General features: G+C 37.0%; 1 protein-coding gene across 7 annotated transcripts in view; it reads right to left on the reverse strand.

Moving 5' to 3' along the window:
• Positions 1–23,755, reverse strand: part of LOC307183717 (uncharacterized protein) — a 548,184-nt gene that overhangs the window by 43,711 nt on the left and 480,718 nt on the right. The gene's annotated exons all lie outside the window — the stretch shown is intronic.

The raw sequence follows: 23,755 nt of genomic DNA on the forward strand, positions 1-23,755 counted from the left end.
CCAAAATGAAATAAATAAGGAAACACAAGATTTAAATGACACATTTAACAAGATAGACTTAATTGATATTTATAGGACATTCCATCCAAAAACAATACACTACACTTTCTTCTCAAGTGCTCCTCTCAAGAACATTCTCCAGATTAGATCATACCTTGGGTCACAAATCAAGCCTTGGTAAATTTAAGAAAACTGAAATCTATCAAGTATCTTTTCTGACCACAACACTCTGAGACTAGATATCAATTACAGGGAAAAATCTGTAAAAATACAAACACATGGAGGCTAAACAATACATTACTAAATAACCAAGAGATCACTGAAGAAATCAAAAAGGAAATTAAAAAAGTGCTTAGAAACAAATGACAATGAAAACACAATGCCCCAAAACCTGTGGTATGTAGCAAAAGCAGTTCTAAGAGGGAAGTTTATAGCAATACAATCCTACCTCCAGAAACAAGAAACATCTCAAATAAACAACCTAACCTTACACCTAAAGCGATTAGAGAAAGAAGAACAAAAAACCCCCAAAGTTAGTAGAAGGAAAGAAATCATAAAGATCAGATCAGAAATAAATGAAAAAGAAATGAAGGAAACAACAGCAAAGATCAACAAAACTAAAAGCTGGTTCTTTGAGAAGATAAACAAAATTGATAAACCATTAGCCAGACTCATGAAGAAAAAAAGGGAGAAGACTCAAATCAACAGAATTAAAAATGAAAAAGAAGAAGTAACAATTGACACTGAAGAAATAGAAAGGATCGTGAGAGATTACTACAAACAGCTGTATGCCAATAAAATGGTCAACCTGGAAGAAATGGACAAATTCTTAGAAAAGCACAACCTCCCGAGACTGAACCAGGGAGAAATAGAAAATATAAACAGACCAATCAAAAGCACTGAAATTGAAACTATGATGAAAAATGTTCCAACAAACAACAGCTCAGGACCAGATGGCTTCAAGGGCAAATCCTATCAAACATTTAGAGAAGAGCTAACACCTATCCTTCTCAAACTCTTCCAACATATAGTAGAGGGAGGAGCACTCCCAAACTCATTCTACAAGGCCACCATCACCCTGATACCAAAACCAGACAAAGATGCCGCAAAAAAAGAAAACTACAGGCCAATATCACTGATGAACATAGACACAGAAATCCTCAGCAAAATACTAGCAAACAGAATCCAGCAGCACATTTAAAGGATCGTACACCATGATCAAGTGGGGTTTATCACAGGAATGCAAGGATTCTTCAGTATACACAAATCAATCAATGTGATACACCATATTAACAAACTGAAGGATAAAAAACATATGATCATCTCAATAGATGCAGGAAAAGCTTTTGACAAAATTCAACACCCATTTATGATAAAAACCCTTCAGAAAGTAGGCATAGAGGGAGTTTACCTCAACATAATAAAGGCCATATATGACAAACCGACAGCCAACATCATTCTCAATGGTGAAATACTGAAACCACTTCCTCTAAGATCAGGAACAAGACAAGGTTGCCCAATTCCATGACTATTATTCATCTTAGCTTTGGAAGTTTTACCCACAGCAATCAGAGAAGAAAGAGTAATAAAAGGAATCCAAATCAGAAAAGAAGAAGTAAAATTGTCACTGTTTGCAAATGACATGATACTATGCATAGAGAATCCTAAAGGTGCTACCAGAAAACTACTAGAGCTAATCAATGAATTTGGTAAAGTAGCAGGATACAAAATTAATGCACAGAAATCTCTTGCATTCCCATACAATAATGATGAAAAATATGAAAGAGAAATTAAGGAAACACTCCCATTTACCACTGCAACAAAAAGAATAAAATACCTAGGAATAAACCTGCCTAAGGAGACAAAAGACCTATATGAAGAAAACTATAAGACACTGATGAAAGAAATTAAAGATGATACAAACAGAGAGATATACCATGTTCTTGGATTGGGAGAATCAACATTGTGAAAATGACTCTACTACCCAAAGCAATCTACAGATTCACGGCAATCCCTATCAAACTACCAATGAAATTTTTCACAAAACTAGAACAAAAAATTTCACAATTTGTACAGAAACACAAAAGACCCTGAATAACCAAAACAATCTTGAGAAAGAAAAATGGAGCTGGAGGAATCAGGCTCCCAGAGTATACTACAAAGCTACAGTAATCAAGACAGTATGGTACTGGCACAAAAACAGATACATAGATCAATGGAACAGGATAGAAAGCCCAGAGATAAGCCCACACACATATGGTCACCTTACCTTTGATAAAGAAGGAAAGAGAATACAATGGAGGAAAGAGAATACAATGGAGAAAAGAGAGCCTCTTCAATAAGTGGTGCTGGGAACACTGGACAGCTACATGTAAAAGAATGATATTAGAACACTCCCTAACACCATACACAAAAATAAACTCAAAATGGATTAAAGACCTAAATGTAAGGCCAGGCAGTATAAAACTCTTAGAGGAAAACCTGGACAGAACACTCTATGACATAAATCACAGCAATTGATTGCTGTGATTTGATCCTTTTTGATCCTTTTTGACCCACGTCCTAGAAAAATGGAAATAAAACCAAAAATAAACAAATGGGACCTAATGAAACTTAAAAGCTTTTGCACAGCAAAGGAAACCATAACAAGCTGACGACAACCCTCAGAATGGAAGAAAATATATGCAAACGAAGCTACTGACAAAGCATTAATCTCCAAAATATACAAGCAGCTCATTCAACTCAATATCCAGAAAAACAAACAACGCAATCCAAAAATGGGCAGAAGGCCTAAACAGACATTTCTCCAAAGAAGATATACAGCTTGCCAACAAACATATGGAAAGATGATCAACATCACTAATCATTAGATAAATGCAAATTAAAAGTACAATAAGGTATCACCTCACAGCAGTCAGAATGGCCATCATCAAAAAATCTACAAACAATAAATGCTGGAACGAGTGTGGAGAAAAGGCAACCCTCTTGCACTGTTGGTGGAAATGTAAACTGATACAGCCACTATGGAGAACAGTATGGAGGTTTCTTAAAAAACTAAAAGTAGAACTACCATATGACCCAGCAATCCCATTACTGGGCATATACCCTGAGAAAACCATAATTCTAAAAGTCTCATGTACCACAGTTTTCATTGCAGGACTATTTACAAAAGCCAGGACATGGAAGCAACCTACGTGTCCATTGACATATGAATGGATAAAGATGTGGCACATGTATACAATGGAATATTACTCAGGCATAAAAAGAAATGAAATTGAGTTGTTTGTAGTGAGGTGGATGGACTTACTGTCTGTCATACAGAGTGAAGTCAGAAAGAGAAAAACAAATACCGTATGCTAACAAATATATATGGCATCTTAAAAAAAGAAATGGTTTTGATGAACCTAGGGGCAGGACAGGAAAAAAGACACAGATGTAGAGAATGGACTTGAGGACATGGGGAGGGGGAAGGGTAAACTGGGACAAAGTGAGAATAGCACTGACATATATACACTACCAAATGTAAAACAGATAGCTAGTGGGAAGCAGCTGCATGGCACAGGGAGATCAGTGCAGTGCTTTGGGACCACCTAGAGGGGTGGGATAAGGAGGGTGGGAGGGAGGCGCAAGAGGGAGGAGATATGGGGATATATGTATGCATATAGCTGATTCACTTTGTTATACAGCAGAAACTAACACAACACTGTAAAGCAATTATACTCCAACAAAGATGTTAAGGGAAAAAAACAGTAAATGCTCTAAAAAAAGGGCAGTCAGGGTCCTATACTTGTATACCTTAGAGATATGGCAGGTTTGGTTTCTGACCACCACCATAAAGTCAATATTGCAATAAAATGAGTCACACAAATTTTGTGGCTTCCCAGTACATATAAAAGTTATATTTACACTGTACTGTTGTCTATTGTATACTGTAACAATAGCATTATGTCTAACAATTCAAAGTATATACCTTAATTTAGAATACTTTATTGCTAAAATATGCTAACCATCCTCTGAGGCTTCAGCTAGTTGTAATTCTTTTTGCTGGTGGAGGGTCTTGCCTCCATGTTAATGTCTCCTTATTGATCAGGGTGGTGGTTGCTGAAGGTTCGGGTGGCTCTGGCAATTTCTTAAAATGAGACAAAAATGAAGTGTGCTCCATCAAACAATTTCTCTGTAGCATGCAATGCTGTTTGAAACAATTTTAGCCACAGAGCTTCTTTCAAAATTGGAGTCAATCATCTCAAGTCCTGCCACTGCTTTATTAACCAAGTTTATGTAATATTCTAAAGACTTTGTTGTTATTTCAACAATCTGCACAGTATCTTCACCAGCAGTATATCCATCTCAAGAAATCACTTTCTTTGCTCATGAATAAGAAGCAGTTCCTCATATGTTCAAATTTTATCATGAGACTGCAACAATTCAGTCACATCTTCAGGCTCCACTTCTAATTCTAGTTCTCTTGCTATTTCCACCACATCTGCAGTTACTTCTTCCAATGAAGTCTTGAACCCCTCAAAGTCATCCTGGTTGAGGGTTGGAATCAACTTCTTTCAGACTCCTGTGAATGTTGATATTTTTACTTCTTCCCATAAAATCACAGGGTCTAGGTGAGTCCTTTCCAGGTTTTCAATTGCCTTTGCCCAGGTCCATAAAAGGAATCACTATCTATGGCAGCTATAGCTTACGAAATGTGTTACATAAAGAGTAAGACTTAAAAGTTGAAATTGTTCCTTGATCCAAGGGCTGCAGAACGGATGTTGTATTAGCAGGCATGAAAACAACACGAATCTTGTTGTACATCTCCATCAGAGCTCTTGGTTAACCAGGTGCATTATCAGTGAGTGGTAATATTTTTAAAGGAATCTTTTTTTTTCTAAGCAGTAAGCCTCCACACGAGGCTGAAAATATTCAGTAAACATGTTGTAAATAGATGTCCTGTCATCCAGGCTTTTTTTGTTCCATTTATAGAGCATAAGCAAAGTAGATTTAGCATAATGCTTAAGAGCCCTAAGACTTTAGGAATGGTCAATGAGCACTGGCTTCAATTTGAAGTCATCAGCTGCATTAACCCCTAATAAGAAAGTTAGGCTGTCCTTTGAGGTTTTCAATCCAGGCATTGACTTCTCTCTAGTTATGAAGGTCCTAGATGGCATCTTCCTCCAAGAAAAGGCTTTTGTCTACATTAAAATTATGTTGTCTATTATCTTAGCCAGATTGTCATTCGTTATCTTAGTTAGATCTTCTGGACAAGTTGCTGTAGCTTCGACATCAGCATTTGTTGCTTCGTCTTACACTTTGATACTATGGAGACCGTTTCTTCCCTTTTCTTTCCTCATAAACCAACCTCTGTTAGCTTCACGATTTTCTTCTGCAGCTTCCTCACTTCTCTCAGCCTTCACAGAATTGAATAGAGTTAGGGCCTTGCTCTGGATTAGGTTTGACTTAAGGGGATGTTGTGGCTGGTTTGATCTCCTATGCAGACCACTCACACTTTCTCCATAACAGCAATAAGGCTGTTTCACTTTCTTCTCATTTGTGTGTTCACTGGAGTAGCACTTTTAATTTCCTTCAGTGACTTTTCCTTTGCATTCACAATTTGGCTAACTGGTGCAAGAGGCCTAGCTTTTGGTCATTCTTGGCTTTCAACATGTCTTCCTCACTAAGCTTAATCATTTCTAGCTTTTGAAAGAGACATGCAATTCTTCCTTTCACTTGAACACTTAGAGGCTATTGTAGGGTTATTAATTGGCTTAATTTCAGTATTGTTGTGTCTTAGAGAATAGGGAGGTCCAAGGAGAGGGAGAGAGATGGGGGAAGGCTAGTCAGTGAAGCAGTCAAAATGTACACATTTATCGATAAATTGTGTCCCATCTCATATGCGTATGGTTTGTGGTGCCCAAAACAATTACAGCAGTGAGATTGAAGATCAGTGACCACAGATCATCATAATACATATAATAATAATAATAGGAAAGTTTAAAATATTGCAAGAATTACTAAAATGTGACACAGACACAAGGTGAGAAAATGCTATTGGAAAAAATGGTGCCAATAGACTTCTTGGATACAGGGTTGCCACAAACCTTCAATTTGTAAAAACCACAAACTCTGCAAAGCACAATAAAACAAGGTATGCCTGGAATGAGGAAGAAATCTGTCTAAAGTTTAGTCAAGGTAAGGGAAACATTACTGTTTCCTTGGTCAGAGCTTCAAAACAAAATCTTACACACACCCAATTATTGGCCTTCTGAGAATCACCAAGCGAGGAAGTGTAGGGACCTCATAGTTTATAAGCATACTTTCCCACAATATCCCCCAGAGTCAGCCCTGCCCATTATCACATCCTCCTCTCTGACTTACGCTGCACAGTCCAAGAAATCCTTCAGTTTAATTACTCTCTGATCTGTAGTGATTGGGGAAGGGTAGTATTCTGGTTACATGCTATTGGGAGAGAAACATTTCACCATATTTTTCTATCTCAGGCTTCATCCTGGCCTTCAGTATTCCCTGAGACTCTCTGGGGGCTCTAATGGGTAGATTTTCTCATCATTATGGCTTTATAGGAGTATTTCGACTTTAGCCATTTCTGCTATTCTTATGACTACTCCACTGTCTATCTTATATCTTTCCCAAACTGGTTGGAATCTCTTTTCCACTGCTGTCTCATTTGTCATTTTCCTAGTCCTACTTATATATGACTTTTTGTGTTTATAACTTTTTCCTTGCTTCATTTTCTTTTAATTATTCATGTGAGCATGATGATACGTACCTGTAATCAACTTACTCTGATAAACTGTAAATTTAAGCTCTTAAGTTCCAAATTTAATTCAGGTGAAATCACTTTCCAGCCTGTAACATGACTATAGATGGCCAGAAGTGGGAAGAGTTGCATTGCACCCGCAATTCCTACTTGCCTGTGGAAATGTGGACTAAGTGGGTAAGCAGGCACGTTGAATGCTGGCGGAATGTACCGAAAGGTTGTTCTTGCTGGTAGTGGGGAATATATAAGAGGTCTGAGGACACTCTCTTCACCTTGCCTTTTAGAAAAAAATTCTTTCAAGTGATATTTCTTCATTTTGCTTTATAGAGTATTAAAAAAAAATAAAACCAGGCCTATAAAAAGATATTATAAGAGAGGGAATCAAGAGTTTGAATTATTAATGTTTTCAATAAAAAACCTGAATATGCCTCAGATGGCAAATAAAAATCCTGAAATAATTTTTTTTTTAAAAGCTTGGAGAGGAAAAACAACAGATATGACTGAAGAATTAAGATTCCCAAAAGATCCCACAAGTGAGACAGAAGCAGAACATTTAAAAGAAATGTTCATGAAATGACAAAGAAAACTATTGCCACAAATCAAATGCATTCCAGGCAAATTAGTATAAGGTACATGCTGGCACAACATTTGAATATCAAGTATAAATTTGTAAAATCCTAAAGGCTTCTAGGCAGAGAAAAAAAGTGTTATTATCTAAAAATAAACACAAATTGGACTGGTTTCAAAATTCAGAACTAAACTCTAGACTCATTAATGTTAAAATGAGAAAACAGGATACAGAAATTATTTTGTAATGTGATCCCAAATATGTAAGACAAAAATTTGGAAAAAATAAGAGCATTTGGAGAAATTATGACAAAATATTAGTATTAGTTGCCTCTGATTGGTGACAATTTTATTAACATACATTCTGATATTTTATAATTTTGGCTACTTTCCAGATGTTCTAGAATGCTCATGCACTATATTAATAATTAGGAAAAATGCAGTTTAAAAGCAAAGAATAGGGCTTCCCTGGTGGCACAGTGGTTGAGAGTCCGCCTGCTGATGCAGGGGACGCAGGTTCGTGCCCCGGTCTGGGAAGATCCCACGTGCCGCGGAGCGGCTGGGCCCGTGAGTCACGGCCGCTGAGCCTGCGCTTCCGGAGCCTGTGCTCCGCAACAGGAGAGGCCACAACCGTGAGAGGCCCGCGTACCGCAAAAAAATAAATAAATAAATAAAAATAAATAAATAAAAGCAAGGAATAAGAAAGGAAAACATTTTTCCCACTACCATTCTTCCAGGCTAAATATGTCAAATTGTGATCATAAAATTCTGAAGCCCTTCCTTGAATTCACTCATTCTTAAGCTCTGGCTATTCCTTAAAGGCTTGAGTAAGCCTGTGACATTTCAACCTAGCATTAGATGAATTTCAAAATCTTACCATAAGCTCCCACAGTCCTAAAGCTTTAAAAAATCTTTGGAACACTTGGAGTCATAAAAGAAAACTTTCCATAAAAACAAAAAGCAAAACACTATTTTTCTTGAGAACTAAAACTTAGAATTTCTGCAGATGCAATGATTTCTCAAAACAAAACACCCTCATAGGTGTAAATCCAAGGTGTAAATCCAAAACACCCTCATAGGTGTAAATCCAAGTCCTAGGTCCAGCTTGTGTTGTTTCTGCTCAGGTTAGAGTGGGGATAAAGAACCATTTCCCTGGCACTGCTGGGTTTGTGGGGTTTTTCTGTGTGTGTGTGTTTTTTTATTGGGGTATAGTTCATTTACAATGTTGTGTTAGTTTCAGGTGTACAACAAAGTGAATCAGTTATACATATACATATATCCACTCTTTTTTAGATTCTTTTCCCATGTAGGCCATTACAGAGTATTGAGTAGAGTTCCCTGTGCTACACAGTAGGTCCTTATTAGTTATTTATTTTATATATAGTAGTGTGTACATGTCAATCCCAATCTTCCAATTTATCCCCCCCTTACCCCATGGTAACCATAAGTTTATTTTCTACATCTGTAACTCCGTTTCCAGAGTTTCTGTTTCCAGAGAATACATATAGATGGCCAAGGGGCATATGAAAAGATGTTCAACATCACTAATTGTTAGAAAAATGCAAATCAAGATTACAGTGAGGTATCACCTCATACCAGTTGAATGGCCATCATCAAAAAATCTACAAACAATAAACGCTGGAGAGAGTGTGGAGAAAAGGGAGGCCTCCTACACTGTTGGTGGAAATGTAAACTGGTGCAGCCATTATGGCGAACAGTATGGATGTTCCTTAAAAAGCTAAAAATAGAGCTACGGTATGATCCAGCAATCCCATTCCTGGGCATATATCTGGAGAAAACCATAATTCAAAAAGATACATGGCTTTGTGGTTTTGAAGGCTAGTGTAAAACTCACACAAATTATTTAACATATTACACAAATTATAGATATAAAAAGAATGGTAGTCTTTTAAGGTGGGGGTTGCAAAATCACAAGTAAACAACTCAACTTTGTTCCGCTTGTGTGTTTTTTAAATAAATTAGTGGTCAAAATTTAAAAATCAAGAGATTGTCCTCCCCCCAGATCCTGCTTTTGAAGCCTTCTTTTAAAAAACCGGTAGGTCTGGAAATACTGGTCAGCAATTTGCTGGAGGTTAGTTTTGCCGCTCCTCTGTTCTCCAGGCTTCCAAAAGCCTAACCTACCCACTTAAGTTAACTGACTGGCTCCATTAGGCATTTGAATTGGTGAACTCTGTTTCTAAATGATGATGTTAATTCTACTTGACAGCTATAATTATTCAGTGAAAAATGGATTCACATGGAGGCTACCTGTTGTGGTGTTTCTGTGAAAAACTGTTGCTGGCTTTTGAGTCAGACATCCTGGCTATCGTGTATCAGTTAAGATGACTTTGGATATAGACCAAATGGCTTCAACAAAGTTAAATGAATTTCTCCTCAAAATAAGGAGGTTGAAATGAGTTGAAATGTCTCCAAGGTTGGTGGATTCAGGAGCATAACATACCCTCGGAGACCTAGAAACTTTCTCTCTGCCCTGTCATTCTCAGAGAACTGGTCTTATTCTCATGCTGGCTCCCCTCAACAATACAAAGTCACTGCCATAGCAGTTATCACATGCAGAGACAACACACAGCAGAAGAAACAGCAACCACTCTTTTTAAGAATAAAAAATCTTTCTAAAATACCCCCTAGTAGATCTTCCTTAATATCACATTAACCAGAACTACACCCTATGTCTAAACACTAAACCCAACACAGGCAAGAAGAGTTGGGGTACTAATGATAGGCTTAGAAGATCCACATTAGCCCTGAGCTAGAAATTGAACTACCCTTCCTTAGCTAGTGGTAGGTAGCACTGGGGAAAGGTGGCATCAGAGTAAATCCTAGGTTTTACACAAGAAAGGAACAGTGGAGAGGGCCAATTGCTTTGATATGTAACTAACAGTGCCTGCTACAAATTAAAAGCAGTTCTCTAGCTTTGTAATGACCTTGGGTATATTACTTAAACTTATCTAACTTTAAGTTCTTTTTTTTTTTTTTTTTTTTTTTCCGCGGTACGCGGGCCTCTCACTGCTGTGGCCTCTCCCGTTGCGGAGCACAGGCTCCGGACGCGCAGGCTCGGCGGCCATGGCTCACGGGCCTAGCCGCTCCGTGGCATGTGGGATCTTCCCGGACCGGGGCACGAACCCGCATCCCCTGCATCGGCAGGCAGACTGCCAACCACTGCGCCACCAGGGAAGCCCCTGAAGTTCTTTTGATTTGTCTTCTCTGTGCTGCGTGAGGGATCTTCGTTCCCTGACCAGGGATTGAACTCGAGCCCCCTTCAGTGGAAGCTCGGACTCCTAACCACTGGACCACCAGGGAAGTCCCTAACTTAAAGCTCTTCATTTGTAAATTAGGAGTAACAATACCCTTTTCATAGGCTTATCACAATAATAAATATTCTAACATGTATGAAAATGTATTTCATATGTGTTGACTTTTTTCAAAATGCCAGATATATTTCAGAAAATGGAAAATAGTAAAATATAGTTACAAGGATTGTAGAAATTTAAAATAAAATCAAGCTGACTGAAGTTTTTAAAAAGCTTTTGCAAAATCCTATTTTATCTTAATCTCTGCTTAATTGTCTCAATGGATGAGAAATGCCATTCAAAATTGGAAAGGAAATGATTTGTTGGTTTATGAGGTTTAGCTTTTTTCTCTACAGTTATCTTTTATTAAAGAGAAAAGCGGACATAGTCAATACCTTATCACACAGCTGAAGTTTGGCTCAAATCAGTCTATACCCCCTTTTCTCCCCTGGCATTTGGAAAAAATGAGAATACTTGGTTGTTTGAGGTTCTACCAGAAAGGATACTTTGTGGCAAGGTACAATATAAAGCAGGTGCTACAACATGCTCTACTGAACAGGATGACAAGTGATGGCTTCCCCAGCGTCACAGCAAAAGACAGATTTAGTGAATCTTGCTCTGTGATGGAGAATCCACACACCAGGGCTGCAGATTAAACTCTGCCTGCTGAAGTGAGAGTATTTGCATTTGTGCTCTCAAGAGAGCGTTCATCAAGTGGCAAGAGAGAATAAAACTTTGAAGTCTGCATATAATACAGTCACCACCTGATGGTCCCTATCAAGAGGATGACAAAATCAAATTAAGACCTTTGAAAACAACAGTTGTAAGAATTCAAATCCCTCTGGTTTCTAGGACATTACTATTCCTCCCTAGAGAAAAAAAAAGTACAGAAACACTGCAAGGTGATCCAAATATTAACTGGGTATTTTGACAGGTTCCAAATGTTCTTTGCATTTAAGTGTTTGCAGAATTATTCTCCTTGGAGATCATCTATCAAGGCGTATCACTTGCTGACTGTTGGTCACTTGTGGCCTTAGTGATGACAGAGTACTCATATCAGGCCTTGAAAGAAAAGATAAAATCACCAACAATGGCTTCAGCTTCTACTTAATCAACTGTGCTTCAACAGATAAAAAAAAAAAAAAGGAAAGGAAGATGGTGCCTTAGTGAGAAGACTGAAGTTCTAATCCTAGTTCCTTCCCTGTGTAAATGCCATATGACCATAAGCAAAGCCTTCTAATTTCTATGGCTTGGTTTCTTTAACTGTAAAATGAGAATAAATAATATCTACACTTTCTATATAACTCCTATTCCAAATAACTTTTGTTAACTTTAAAGCTCTGCATGACAATAACTTGTTAAAAAATACTAGGGCTATATAATTTTATAAGTGACTTCCACTAAATCTACAAAGAACAAAGATCCAGGGTACAGAAAAAGATAAAAATGTGTGGACTAATACACTATTGTAACAAACAAGACAGTTTAAGACAGGAAAAGGAAAGGCCAAATTTGTATATGAATGTAAGTTCAAAAGTCTTAAATGAAATATTGTCAATGTGATTTCAGAATGTAAAAACACATTCATCAAGACCAATAAGAATTCATTTCAGACATGCAAAGATGCTTTAACATTAGAAAAAATGTAATAAGGTAATCACCACATTAACAGATGAAAGGACAAAAATACAATACTATCATTCCAATATTTACAGAATAAAAGATGTTTGATAAATCCAAAAGGCATTCATAATAATAAAAATAAGTTCTAAGTAAACTAGGAAGAAGAGAGAGCTTCATGAGCTTAATAAAATTATTGACCCAAACCTATAGCAAACATGAGACTAAATAGTGAGCTATTGAAAGTGTTCCATTTAAGGTCAGGAACAAGATAAAGATATCTGTTATGTCTATTTCTAACCAATATTCTAACAGCTCAATAGCTGTTGAACTGAACTAGTGCAATAAGATAAAAAATATATATTTTAAAAGTATGGGAAGATTAAAAAGCAAAGGAAGGAAAATATCTGACATTATTTAGAGAATGATATGCTTATGTATGTGCAATATTCTGAGAACCCACAGGTTCTAGTAGAATCAATTGGAGAGTTTAGCAAGATGAATATATGAAAACTAACTTCATTCCTAGTTTGGTTTTTAAGAAGTAAAATGTAATTTAAGAAAATTATACAATTTTATTGGAGAATATAATAGATCTAATAAAAAATAAGAGATATATCATGATCCTGGATAGAATGGTTCAATATCATAAAATGTCAGTCTTCCGCAAATTAAACTATAAATTCAATAAAATGAAACTAAATTCCAAATAGATTTTTAATGGGAACATTCTAAAATTATTATGAAACTAATACTACCAGTAATGGTCAAGACATGTACACCTGTAATAATAAAATAATAAACACATTATTCTTATTCTTTTGGGGGGGCTGAAACATTTGACAGTAAGTGTAGAGATCATGACCCTTCACCCCTAAATACTTCTCTTACCAAACCACTGAGCAGGTTTTAAAAATTTAACATTAACATGTTATTACGTAATATAGTTCATGTTTAAATGTCACTGATGGTCCTCACAGTGTCTTTTGTCTCCATTAACATGAAAGAGTTCCTCCCTTTTCTTTATCTTTCATAACCTTGCTGTTTTAAAGAGTACACACCCAATGTTTTGTAGGAGATCCCTCAGTTTGGGTTTTTCTCATTGTTTCTTCATTATTCAATTCAGCTTATACATTTTTATCAGAAACATTACATAGGTGATATTTTATCTTTCTCAAATATATCAGAAGGAACTTGATGTCAGCTTATTCTATTCTTCTTTTTTTAAGTATTTATTGAATTTGTTACAATATTGCGTCTGGTTTATGTTTTGGTTTTTTGGCCACGAGGTGTGTAGGATCTTAGCTCCCCGACCAAGGATCAAACCCACATCCCCTGCATTGGAAGGTGAAGTCTTAGCCAATGGACTGCCAGGGAAGTCCCAGCTTATTCTCTTCTTGGTTATTTTAACCTGATCATCTATTTATGGTAGTTTCTGCCAGATTTCTTTGCTTCAAAGGTATTTTATAATCCCTTTATAATTAGTGAGTAACCTGTGGGAAGATACTTTGAAATTATGTAAATATCTTATTTGTCAATGAACTTTTGGTTTTAGTATCCAGCAATGATATTTGTCTGTGTCAATTTTTACTATGATTTTTGTAAAATGATGGTTTTCTAAATCTGTCATCCTTTCTACCTTTATTATATTTTTGTTACTCATATTTTGGTATCAGTATAGTTTATTTTCCCAAAGTGTGATAATCCATTATGGCTATTATTTACTTTTAATGCTTAAATTGTTCTGGATTTCACAATGGAAATCCCATCAAACTGGTTCCTATGTTATTTTGCTTCCTCCTTTTTTCTTAGTACTTTCTGGAAGATGTTCCAGGCTCATCTCATACTTTCCCTGAATCAGTCCTAGGAGGCCTGATTCCTTTTAGTAAGGAAACCAAAATCCAGAAGCTAGGAATTCTCATTGTTTTGGGGTGTTATTGCTTCTAGGTCCAAAAATATGTTTCATACCAAAGGGGAAAAATCTAACAATAACTTAAAAAAAATTTTAAAGCAAATTAACTTTAAAGTCTGGTTCCACATGGAGTTGTCAAGGAAGATGATGAAATGTTACGCTGCTGGTGTAAATTACTGTAGAAAACAATTACTGTAGAAAACAATCTGTCAATATGTAGTTAGGTTTAAGATCTTCATACCTGTAAACCAGCAATTCCTGTTTTCAGGCATTCTCCGTATAGATGCTCTTGCATGAGTACAAAAAGAAGCATGTCCAGGAATGGTCACCTGACATTACTGATCATAGCCAAAAAACAGGATGTAATAACTAAACTCTGGTATATTCATAAAATGAAACCTTTTTTAGCAGTTGAAATTCATGGATTAGAAATACATGTTTCAACACATGACTGAAACATAAAATGCTGAAAAGAAAAAATTAGTTATGCAAAATATATCTACAATATAATATTGTAATTTGTCTAAAACAGCAATACTATTTATGGCTTATGTGTATATTTGTATGTATTTCAATTGGAAAGAACATGAATTAGAATGACAAGAGCCAACTTCAGGTTAATGGTTGCTCTTGCAGAAAGAAAAGTGGAAGGGATTGGATGAAGCTTTATCTCAAGTTTTGTTTCTTTAAAATTAAAAAAAGAATACATAATTTACAGATTTTCAAAATATTTTATAATTGATAAAAATGTAAGTAATTATATATTTTTAATATGGGGTTTTTGTTCTGGCAATTTGGACACTTACAGGGACTACTGAGAAAAAAATCAGTGGGACAACAATTAGGGAAACAGAAATCCAGAAACTGAAGCATGTTAAATCTGACTGTTTCAAGCTATTTTCTTTTTGAAGAATGTGGACTTTTCTTCCCCTGTTTTGCAGTAAGATATAAAAATTTGGAAGTCAGTGTCTTCCTGTGATGAGAAATGATATCTGTAACATGTTGTTTAATCATTTTAAGTTTCTATGAAAGTAATTTTACATTACCATGAAATGCATATATACATTTTACATCCTAGACTAGGAAATATTTAGAAAATAGAATGTTCTAGAAAAGGATGGTCATTTCAACTGTTAGAAGAGTTTGAGGAGGCAAAATTAAGAACCAATTGTCCAGGAGAAATTAGCAACGTGGACAAAGAATCAAATGTGGCAGATCTAAAGTTGAGGCTATGGTGGAGGCTATGGAACTACTTATTGATAGGAATGGCGTGTGCAAGAGAGGGTGGTACTCTGTGAGCAACAGTGCAGTTACTTTCATAGGCCACAATTACGAGATAATAAGATAATTTTCTCTTTTAGAAGAAAAAGAAAGACGAGAGAGGAAAGGGTGACTTGTCCTAAAATAGGGTGTGGGTAGAAGGGCATAGTAATAAAAAGCAACAAAATTCAAAACAATACAGGGCTTTGAGGGGCAGGTGTACAGAATAATATAAACAACATTAATTAAATATGCTTCAGCTCTAGATCTAACCCCAGTTCTAATTATTTAGTGACCTTTGATAAAACACTTGCCTTCTCTTGAACCTCAGCTTTCTCATCCGTAAATAAGGAGGATGTAACTCAATTATCTCAAGTATTTTCTACCTTAGCACTTATGATACTATTAAATTCGAATCATTTAATCAATAGATACCATATTTATCGAGTGCCTGCAATGAGGTACTCTTCCAGTTGCTTTATGTATGTCATCTTGTACCACTTTCATGAAGTAGTTATTACCAGCTTCTTGCAGAAGGCCCAAAAGGTTATCATGATTTGATAACTTGGTCAAGGTCACTGAGCTCATTGTTGAGGGAGCTGGTATTTGAGGCTAGATCTGAGTTCTGATGTCCATGCTCTTTCTAATATTCCACCTAGGCTAGAGACACTGATTACATAGGATGACAGAGAATGCCTGAGCCAGGAGGTGGCTAGAAAAGAGTAAAATTGTAAAAGTTCTTAACTAAAATATTTTTCCACATAGAGAGTCATTTGGGAAAACAATGTATTTTTTTCAAAATGCAAAAAAAAAATCATTATGGGAATTGTTCCATATTTATTATATTGATACTTGAGTGTGGATCATGTTCATAAAAACAGCATTTAGCTGAGAGATTAGAAATTTCTCTGAAATGTGATTGGATAGAGAAGGAAGGAGAAAAAACATGAGAGGTTGGAGGTGTGGGAGGAATGGGGGATTGGGAATGACGTATATACACTATTGATATGATATACAAAATAGATAACTAATCAGAACCTACTGTATAGCAACAGGGAAGCTCTGATGCTCTGTGGTGACCTAAATGGGAAGGAAATCCAAAAAAGAGGGGATATATGTATAGTTATACCTGATTCATTTTGCTGTACAGTAGAAACTAACACAACATTGTAAAGCAACTATACTCCAATAAAAATTAATTAAGAAAAAAAAACACATGAGGGTTGGGGTAGGGAGATGCATACACTTATATAAACTAGGAGGTTTCCAATAACCCCAAAGCATCAGAAAGGCACTTGACAGCCTATAGGACAGGTAAGAAGAAACTTAGGGTGGGAGATGAGCTCAAAAAGAGGAATAAGGTTAATAACAAAAAATGGCACTACTTAGAATGTATTTCTAAAATTCTGGCAGAATCTAGTGCTCTTAAATATGGAATTAGTACATCAAGATCATGTGAAAACTACATTTCCCCAATTCAGCTTATTCTCTTACTTGCACTCATCCATTCTCCTGTTTATTAAGTAGATATTTCTGATATTTCCAGACTAATATTGTCTCTCCACCTACATTTCACTTTTGTAATCAATGAGGTTGGGGTAGGAGTAGGGTCTGGAAAGAAAAGAGAGAAGGAGAAAGAGGATGAAAAAGCAGACCTTAGATAAGATAAAAATGCTCAGTTACTAACTCATCTCCTCCTTTTCCTTCTACAATATCAGTCCATTATGATGTTTGCTGAATTTATCAACATGTGAGATTTCAGAATCAACCCTCCTAATCAACCACCCAATGCCTGGAGTCTAACTACCTTGATGATGTTTAGTAAATACTGTCAAAGAGAGAAAAGGCCTTCTTCATTTTCCTATTCTCTTGCTTATTTTACTTTCTAGTTTGTTAAAAAAAAAAAAAAAAGTATTGTGGTTACATTATAGAAAGGATGGATACGGTCAATAATATTGTTCCCTTAATTTAGCATCCCAAGATTACCCTTACACACACACACAGACACACACACACAATGTTAGCCTTTATTTAAAAAAATAAGAAAGGCAAGGGAGTTATTGTTTGTTTGTTCGTTTTTTAATTTAGGCCAAAAGCACTGTAGTCTCAACTATCTTAATATTTCAAGTCAAAGGTGATTTGGATCAGAACTAAGGGAAATATTTATTTCAAAAAGCCTGATTTAGACACGCCCTCTAAAAGATTCTAATAGCCATGTTTAAATTATTAGAGGCCTTGCTGAGTCAGTCATTTTCTATTTCTGGATCATTTACATTTATCTGTTTATTTGTTTGATGGTTTTCATATTCTTGCTACTGGGTTCAAGTACCAACATCACACTTCTAAATTATATTTCAATCTATGCTTCATATAAATGACCTGGTGGAAGGATGCAATAAAAGTGTGCTTTGTAATACTGAGGCCACTCATGCCACTAGAGAAAGCACTGTGTCAGCACTTTCATTTCCATTATACACCCTAGTTGTTCAGAAATTATACACAGAGTCATAAAAATTTGCTTGGCTGCGAGGTATTAGCTCAGCCCACGAATGAACAATTAGATAAAAACCATAAAATGGCTAAGACAATTGATTAACAGTAAAGTTTGGGCCAACTACATATGTGACCTGGGTTCAATGTCACTTAGGGAGCTCCTTCTGCCATAACCAGAAAAAAGCTACTGCACGAGGATTCCCAGGCAGGAGGAAAAATATCTAGGCAGAGATACTGATGCCTGAGGCTGGCTATTTATTGAGTGGGGTTTGTATATTTCTTTGCCTTAATTGAGAAATGTAAAAAATTAAGGTGAAAATAAAATCTCTACTTTTTTTTGATATATTTTGGTCTATCAGGAGAATTTTTGACCAAAGATCAGGGAAACTGCCTTGAAAATTCTTCCATATATAAAAAGGTCCATCTTACAGATCAAGGAGTGAAAGGTTCAGAATTCCAAAGGACAGGCATCAAGCAGCAAGCTTTTCCTTTAAATCAATGTGGTTTTTATTTTATATTTAGGGTAATATTAAGTAATAATCTAGGTACTACTGTTTTAGTCAGTTTGACTACAACAGAACATCATAGAATGGGTGGCTTAAACAACAGATATTCATTTCTCACAGTTCTGGAGATGGGAAGTCTGAGATTGGGTGCTGACATGGTTGGGTTCTGGTGTGGGCCCTCTCCTTGGCTTGCAGATGACCTACTTTTGTTTGTCCTCATAGGGCAGAGAGAGGGAGGGCTCTGATCTCTTACCCTCTTTTTAGAAGGACACTAATTTCATTATGAGCTTCCCACCCTCATCACCTTATCTAAACCTAATTACCTCCTAAGGGTTTCACTTCTAAATACCATCACATTGGGTGTTATGATTTCAACATATACATTTTGAGGGGACACAAACATTCAGTCCATAACAGATGGTTAGATTTTCTCTTTAAGTTGATATTTTTAAAAGGAACAAATGAAGATTCCAGAAATCCATTATTTATTTTTTTTTTTTTTGCGGTACACAGGCCTCTCACTGCTGCGGCCTCTCCCATTGCAGAGCACAGGCTCCGGACGCGCAGGCTCAGCAGCCATGGCTCACGGGCCCAGCTGCTCCACGGCATGTGGGATCTTCCCGGACCGGGGCACGAACCCGCGTCTCCCGCATTGGCAGGCGGACTCTCAACCACTGCGCCACCAGGGAAGCCCAGAAGTCCATTATTTTAGTGATCAATTACCTTGCACAAGACCTAGTTGCTGTTCCTTCTCAAAAGATCATCTTATACCCAGGATGATTGACAGTGATAATGCCAGTACAGTTGAACTATTATATTTTATTTCTCATTTGGATCACTGAATGGTGACCCTCTATGATTCACACCCCCACCAAAAAAAAAGGAAAGGCATTATAAAGTACAAATAGTAAAAAAGGAAAAAAAATCTCATATTATATAAACACTATGGAACGTTACATGCCCTGTTATATTCTTGAAGCCAGACTGTCAGGATTTTAATTTCTATTCTGCAACTTACTAGTCATAGGATGTCAGTGGAAATTTAATTAACTATCAAGTTAAGAAGAAAAAAAGAGGAAATTTATTTGAGCCAAACTGAGGATCATAACCTGGGAAGCAGATTCTCATCCCTATCACTGGTTAACCCCAATAATTGCTCCACTTCCAACAGGCTGCAAACAGAGATGAACCTAATTAACTCATTGACAGAGGATGAAGAGTGCCAGTAACCAAGCAAGTCCTTGGCAAAGTGAAGATGACCCAGACCGAAATACACCGTAGCACATGTCTTGGGAATAAAAAGAGAGAAGTGGAATCAAGGCCCATGACACCCTAAACACCTAAGGCTAGGGATCTGCTGTAGAAGCTGAGCTGATTAACTACCTCTCTCTCTCACGGCGCTGTGAAGCTTTCATCACTAATGCCTGCACAATGAGACCACCAGTTTCACAAAAGGCCTGGATCCCTCCCATCACCTCTACTACCTCACCTTCCCATTTAGTGTCCTGGGAAATAGGCAGAAGACTGTAGCTTGTGCATATCAATAACTGCCTATAAACACATAAGGAAGTCATATTTTAAATGGATGTGAGAGAAGGAAAAGGACAAGGTGAGCACGAGCTACTTTGGGAGCAATTTTTGCTCTCTAAAACTTCCACGAAGTGATCTAAATTAGGGAGACGCATGCATAATAATAGAAAAATGGGATCCATGTCAGAAACAATGACAAATTTCAGCTACATCTACAGAACATGAGATGAAGTTAAAGAAAAAAACAACTACCTCTTGTTTACCTAAGAATGATCTGCATAACAAATGACTAAAGCAAACAGTGGTGGAATCCTGTCCACATCTTTGACAGACAGGGTGGGTTGAGAGGTGAGGCCACCTGTGGGACAATCAGGAGACCCATTTGAAACCAACTGATCCCTGTAGAAAAGTTCTGTTTGTTGCACTGGACAGAAAGCCTCCTGCTCTGTAAAAGGGACCCTGCAGGGACTGGCTTCTGACGAGAGCAGCCATTGCAGGCCCCAAACAGGGCTCCTGATGGTTTTGGGAAACATGAAACAGAAACTCTTCATTGCAGAGGCACAATTTCCAATTCCTGCTCTCATTTTCTCCTCACTCTTCTCAGGCTGTCATATCTCTGAATTTGCATAGTAAGTGTTTCCAATCCAGATGAAAGCTGGGGGCAAAATAGTACATTTACTGCAATTTAAGATAGGTATCCTCACCAATTCCCCCCAAAATACCTTATTTCTATTTCAACTTATTTATCCTTATCAATGAGATTAACACTAGCACAGTAAGTAGAATTTTAAAAAATCCTCAAAAAGATAATGTGTTTCAAAGAAATCAGAGCAAACACATCCTCTGAAATACAGTACAAAGAAGAAAATGGAATTTTCAAATGTTTACTTTGTATTTTTTTTTTTTTTTTTTTTTTTTTTTTTGCGATACGCGGGCCTCTCACTGTTGTGGCCTCTCCCGTTGTGGAGCACAGGCTCCGGACGCGCAGGCTCAGCGGCCATGGCTCACGGGCCCAGCCGCTCCGCGGCATGTGGGATCTTCCTGGACCGGGGCACAAACCCATGTCCCCTGCATCGGCAGGCGGACTCTCAACCACTGCACCACCAGGGAAGCCCAACTTTGTATTTTTAACAAGATTTTGAGATAGTGGATCTATGAAACTAGAATAGTCCTATGCAAAAAAGGAAAGAGGTGAGGAAAACAATTTCTTCAACAAGTATTTATTGTATACTGCCATGTTGCAGGGACTGAGCTAGGCTCTGAGGACCCTGTTGTGAATGAAGAAGACACACTTCCTGTCCTTAACAAAGTCTGCATTTAAGTGGTAAACTACTCGTCTCATCCCACTTAATTAAAATAAATCACAAGTGTGCATACAGCACTATGGTGGGGAACCACACCACAAGTAACACACACAACAGCAGGCTGCTGACCTGATTTGTGGAACCGCAGAAGGCTTCCCTGAACAAATGACATTTAAACTGGGAAGGAAAACATGAGTTGGAATTAGCCAGGCAAGACTTGGGGAAAACACGAAGCAGGCAGAATAAAAATCATATAAGAATCATTAGCAATGAGAATAAATAATATGTTCCAAGAACCAAGAGGCCAAACCGAAAGATTGAGGGAGGAAAGATACAGGTTAGGCTGGAGGTCCTAGAAGAAAGGGCTAGCTCATCCAGAGTCTAGGGAGCTATGTTGAGGATTTTGAATTTTATCCTAAGGATAATGGAAAACTGAAGAATTATGAGCAAGAAAATGACATGACCAAATTTGGTTTTGGAATATCACTCTGGCAAGTCTGTGGGAATTAGGTTGGCAGAGGCTAGAAGGAGATGTAGAGAGACAAGATAGGAAGGCATTCAAGCAATAAAGATGAGAGCTCGTTCTAGGAGAGAGGCCTCTAGATAGATTGAAGTCATTGGAAATCTGAAATAATTCATGGAAATGAAAAGCACCATTGCTGATTAAAATCTGAAAAAAGTTACTTCAATTTTAAGTTGTCATGACATTCTCTTAGAATTCAGAGGAAAAGACAAAAAGGATAAATATGATGAAATAAATACCAGGAGGACAGGCCTAAGAGGTCACACATTAAAGAATCTAAGAGATGAGAATGGCCAAATGGAACAGAAAAAAACAAAGTGATCAATGAAATAAAATTAAATGTATGTGAATAAAGAAATGAGCTATCAGAAGCACACAGAGGAACCCTACATACATATTGCTAAGTGAAAGAAGCCAGTCTGCAAAAGGTACCTACTATATGATTCTAACAATATGACATTCTGGAAGAGTCAAAACTAAAGAGACAGTAAAATAGTGTTTTTCAGGGGTTCAGAGAGAGGGGTAGAGATGAATAGGTAGAGCAGAGGGCAATCTTAGGGCTGCAAAACTGTTCTCTAAGATACTATAATGGTGGATACATGTCATTCTACACGTGTTAAAACCCCTAGGACTGCACAATATAAAGAATGAACCCTAATGTAAAGTGTGGACTTTAGTTAATAATAATGTATCAGTAAAAGTTAAATAATTGTAACAAATGTAGGGCACTAATGAAAGATGTTAATAGGTGAAACTGTGTGTGGGGAAAGGAGGGGTGTGTGTGGGGTATGTAATATGGGAACTCTATACTTTCTATGCAATTTTTCTATAAACCTAAAACTACCCATTAAAAATGTAATAAAAAAAGAAATAAGACAACTTTCCAAAGCCAAAGAAAGGCCAGAATTTAAAGATAAAAATGTTTACCAAGTATCTGACAAAATTGCTTGGCTCTGAGTTTATGACACCAAAAGAAAGTAAAGCCAGACTGAAAAATGAGGTGTTTGGTAGTAATAAAGTCAGTGAAAGGAGAAGCAGAAGAAGGGCATAGAAGGAGAGCAGAAAAAATGAATCATATAGATTACCCTTTAAAACAGGCAAAACACCAGGGGGAAAATATCCAAAGTATCTTAGGGGAGAAAGTGGAGCCCATGCCAGCCACCAGTCAGAGCAAAGTGATACAGAAAGGCAGCATTTCCTTGGGTCTGGTCTATATGGGGCAGGCGACATAAATATAGCTGAAAACTAAATAGTAAACTAAATCTGTTGGACAAAAGCAAATGGTTAGGTTAGACAAAAATAAAATGAACAGAGATGATACTTGGAAGACAGGAATATGTTACAGAAGCGAGGATCCCCACAAATGGCTTATCACTATGGGTAGACAGATCTGTTGTATGGTATAATCAGACTGGTTAGAACTGTCAGCCACCTTTTGGGGCTCAAGAGTAAAACTAACAAACACTTACCCTTTCCTGACTTCTTAAAAGATCATTTCCAAAAACCCCTTTTTCTGGAGCAGAAAAATATTTTTGACTGTCCATCCTCTGTTTTAGACAGAGGTTGAGCTATGCCACTCAGTCCTAGGAATAAGCCTTTTATCTATTACTTCATCCAAGGCCAAATATTTCTCAGGCCGTTGAGTACTTTGTACAGTACGTTCTCACGCTGTCCTAGTGTTTTTCCACAGTTCAAAGGACTGGAATATTCAGGGTCCTAGAATCTTTTTGCAATATATTGGCTGGATCAATAAAACCAGGCTTTTTTGAATATCGAACTTAACATAATTGTACAATGTGAGACAGTATTGGTGATAGAAACTAAGTCCGACCTTCCCATCTCAAGGTTCTAAAAACCATTTATGTATGAGAAAAGCTGGGAGGCTAAAATACAACCAGAAAATCTGAGATGAGTGGATTCTTCTCTCGGACTCTCTATGTAAAAATCACCCTCAATACATAAA

This window comes from Stenella coeruleoalba (assembly GCF_951394435.1).
Source record: "Stenella coeruleoalba genome assembly, chromosome: 3".
NCBI classification, from domain to species: Eukaryota; Metazoa; Chordata; class Mammalia; order Artiodactyla; family Delphinidae; genus Stenella; species Stenella coeruleoalba.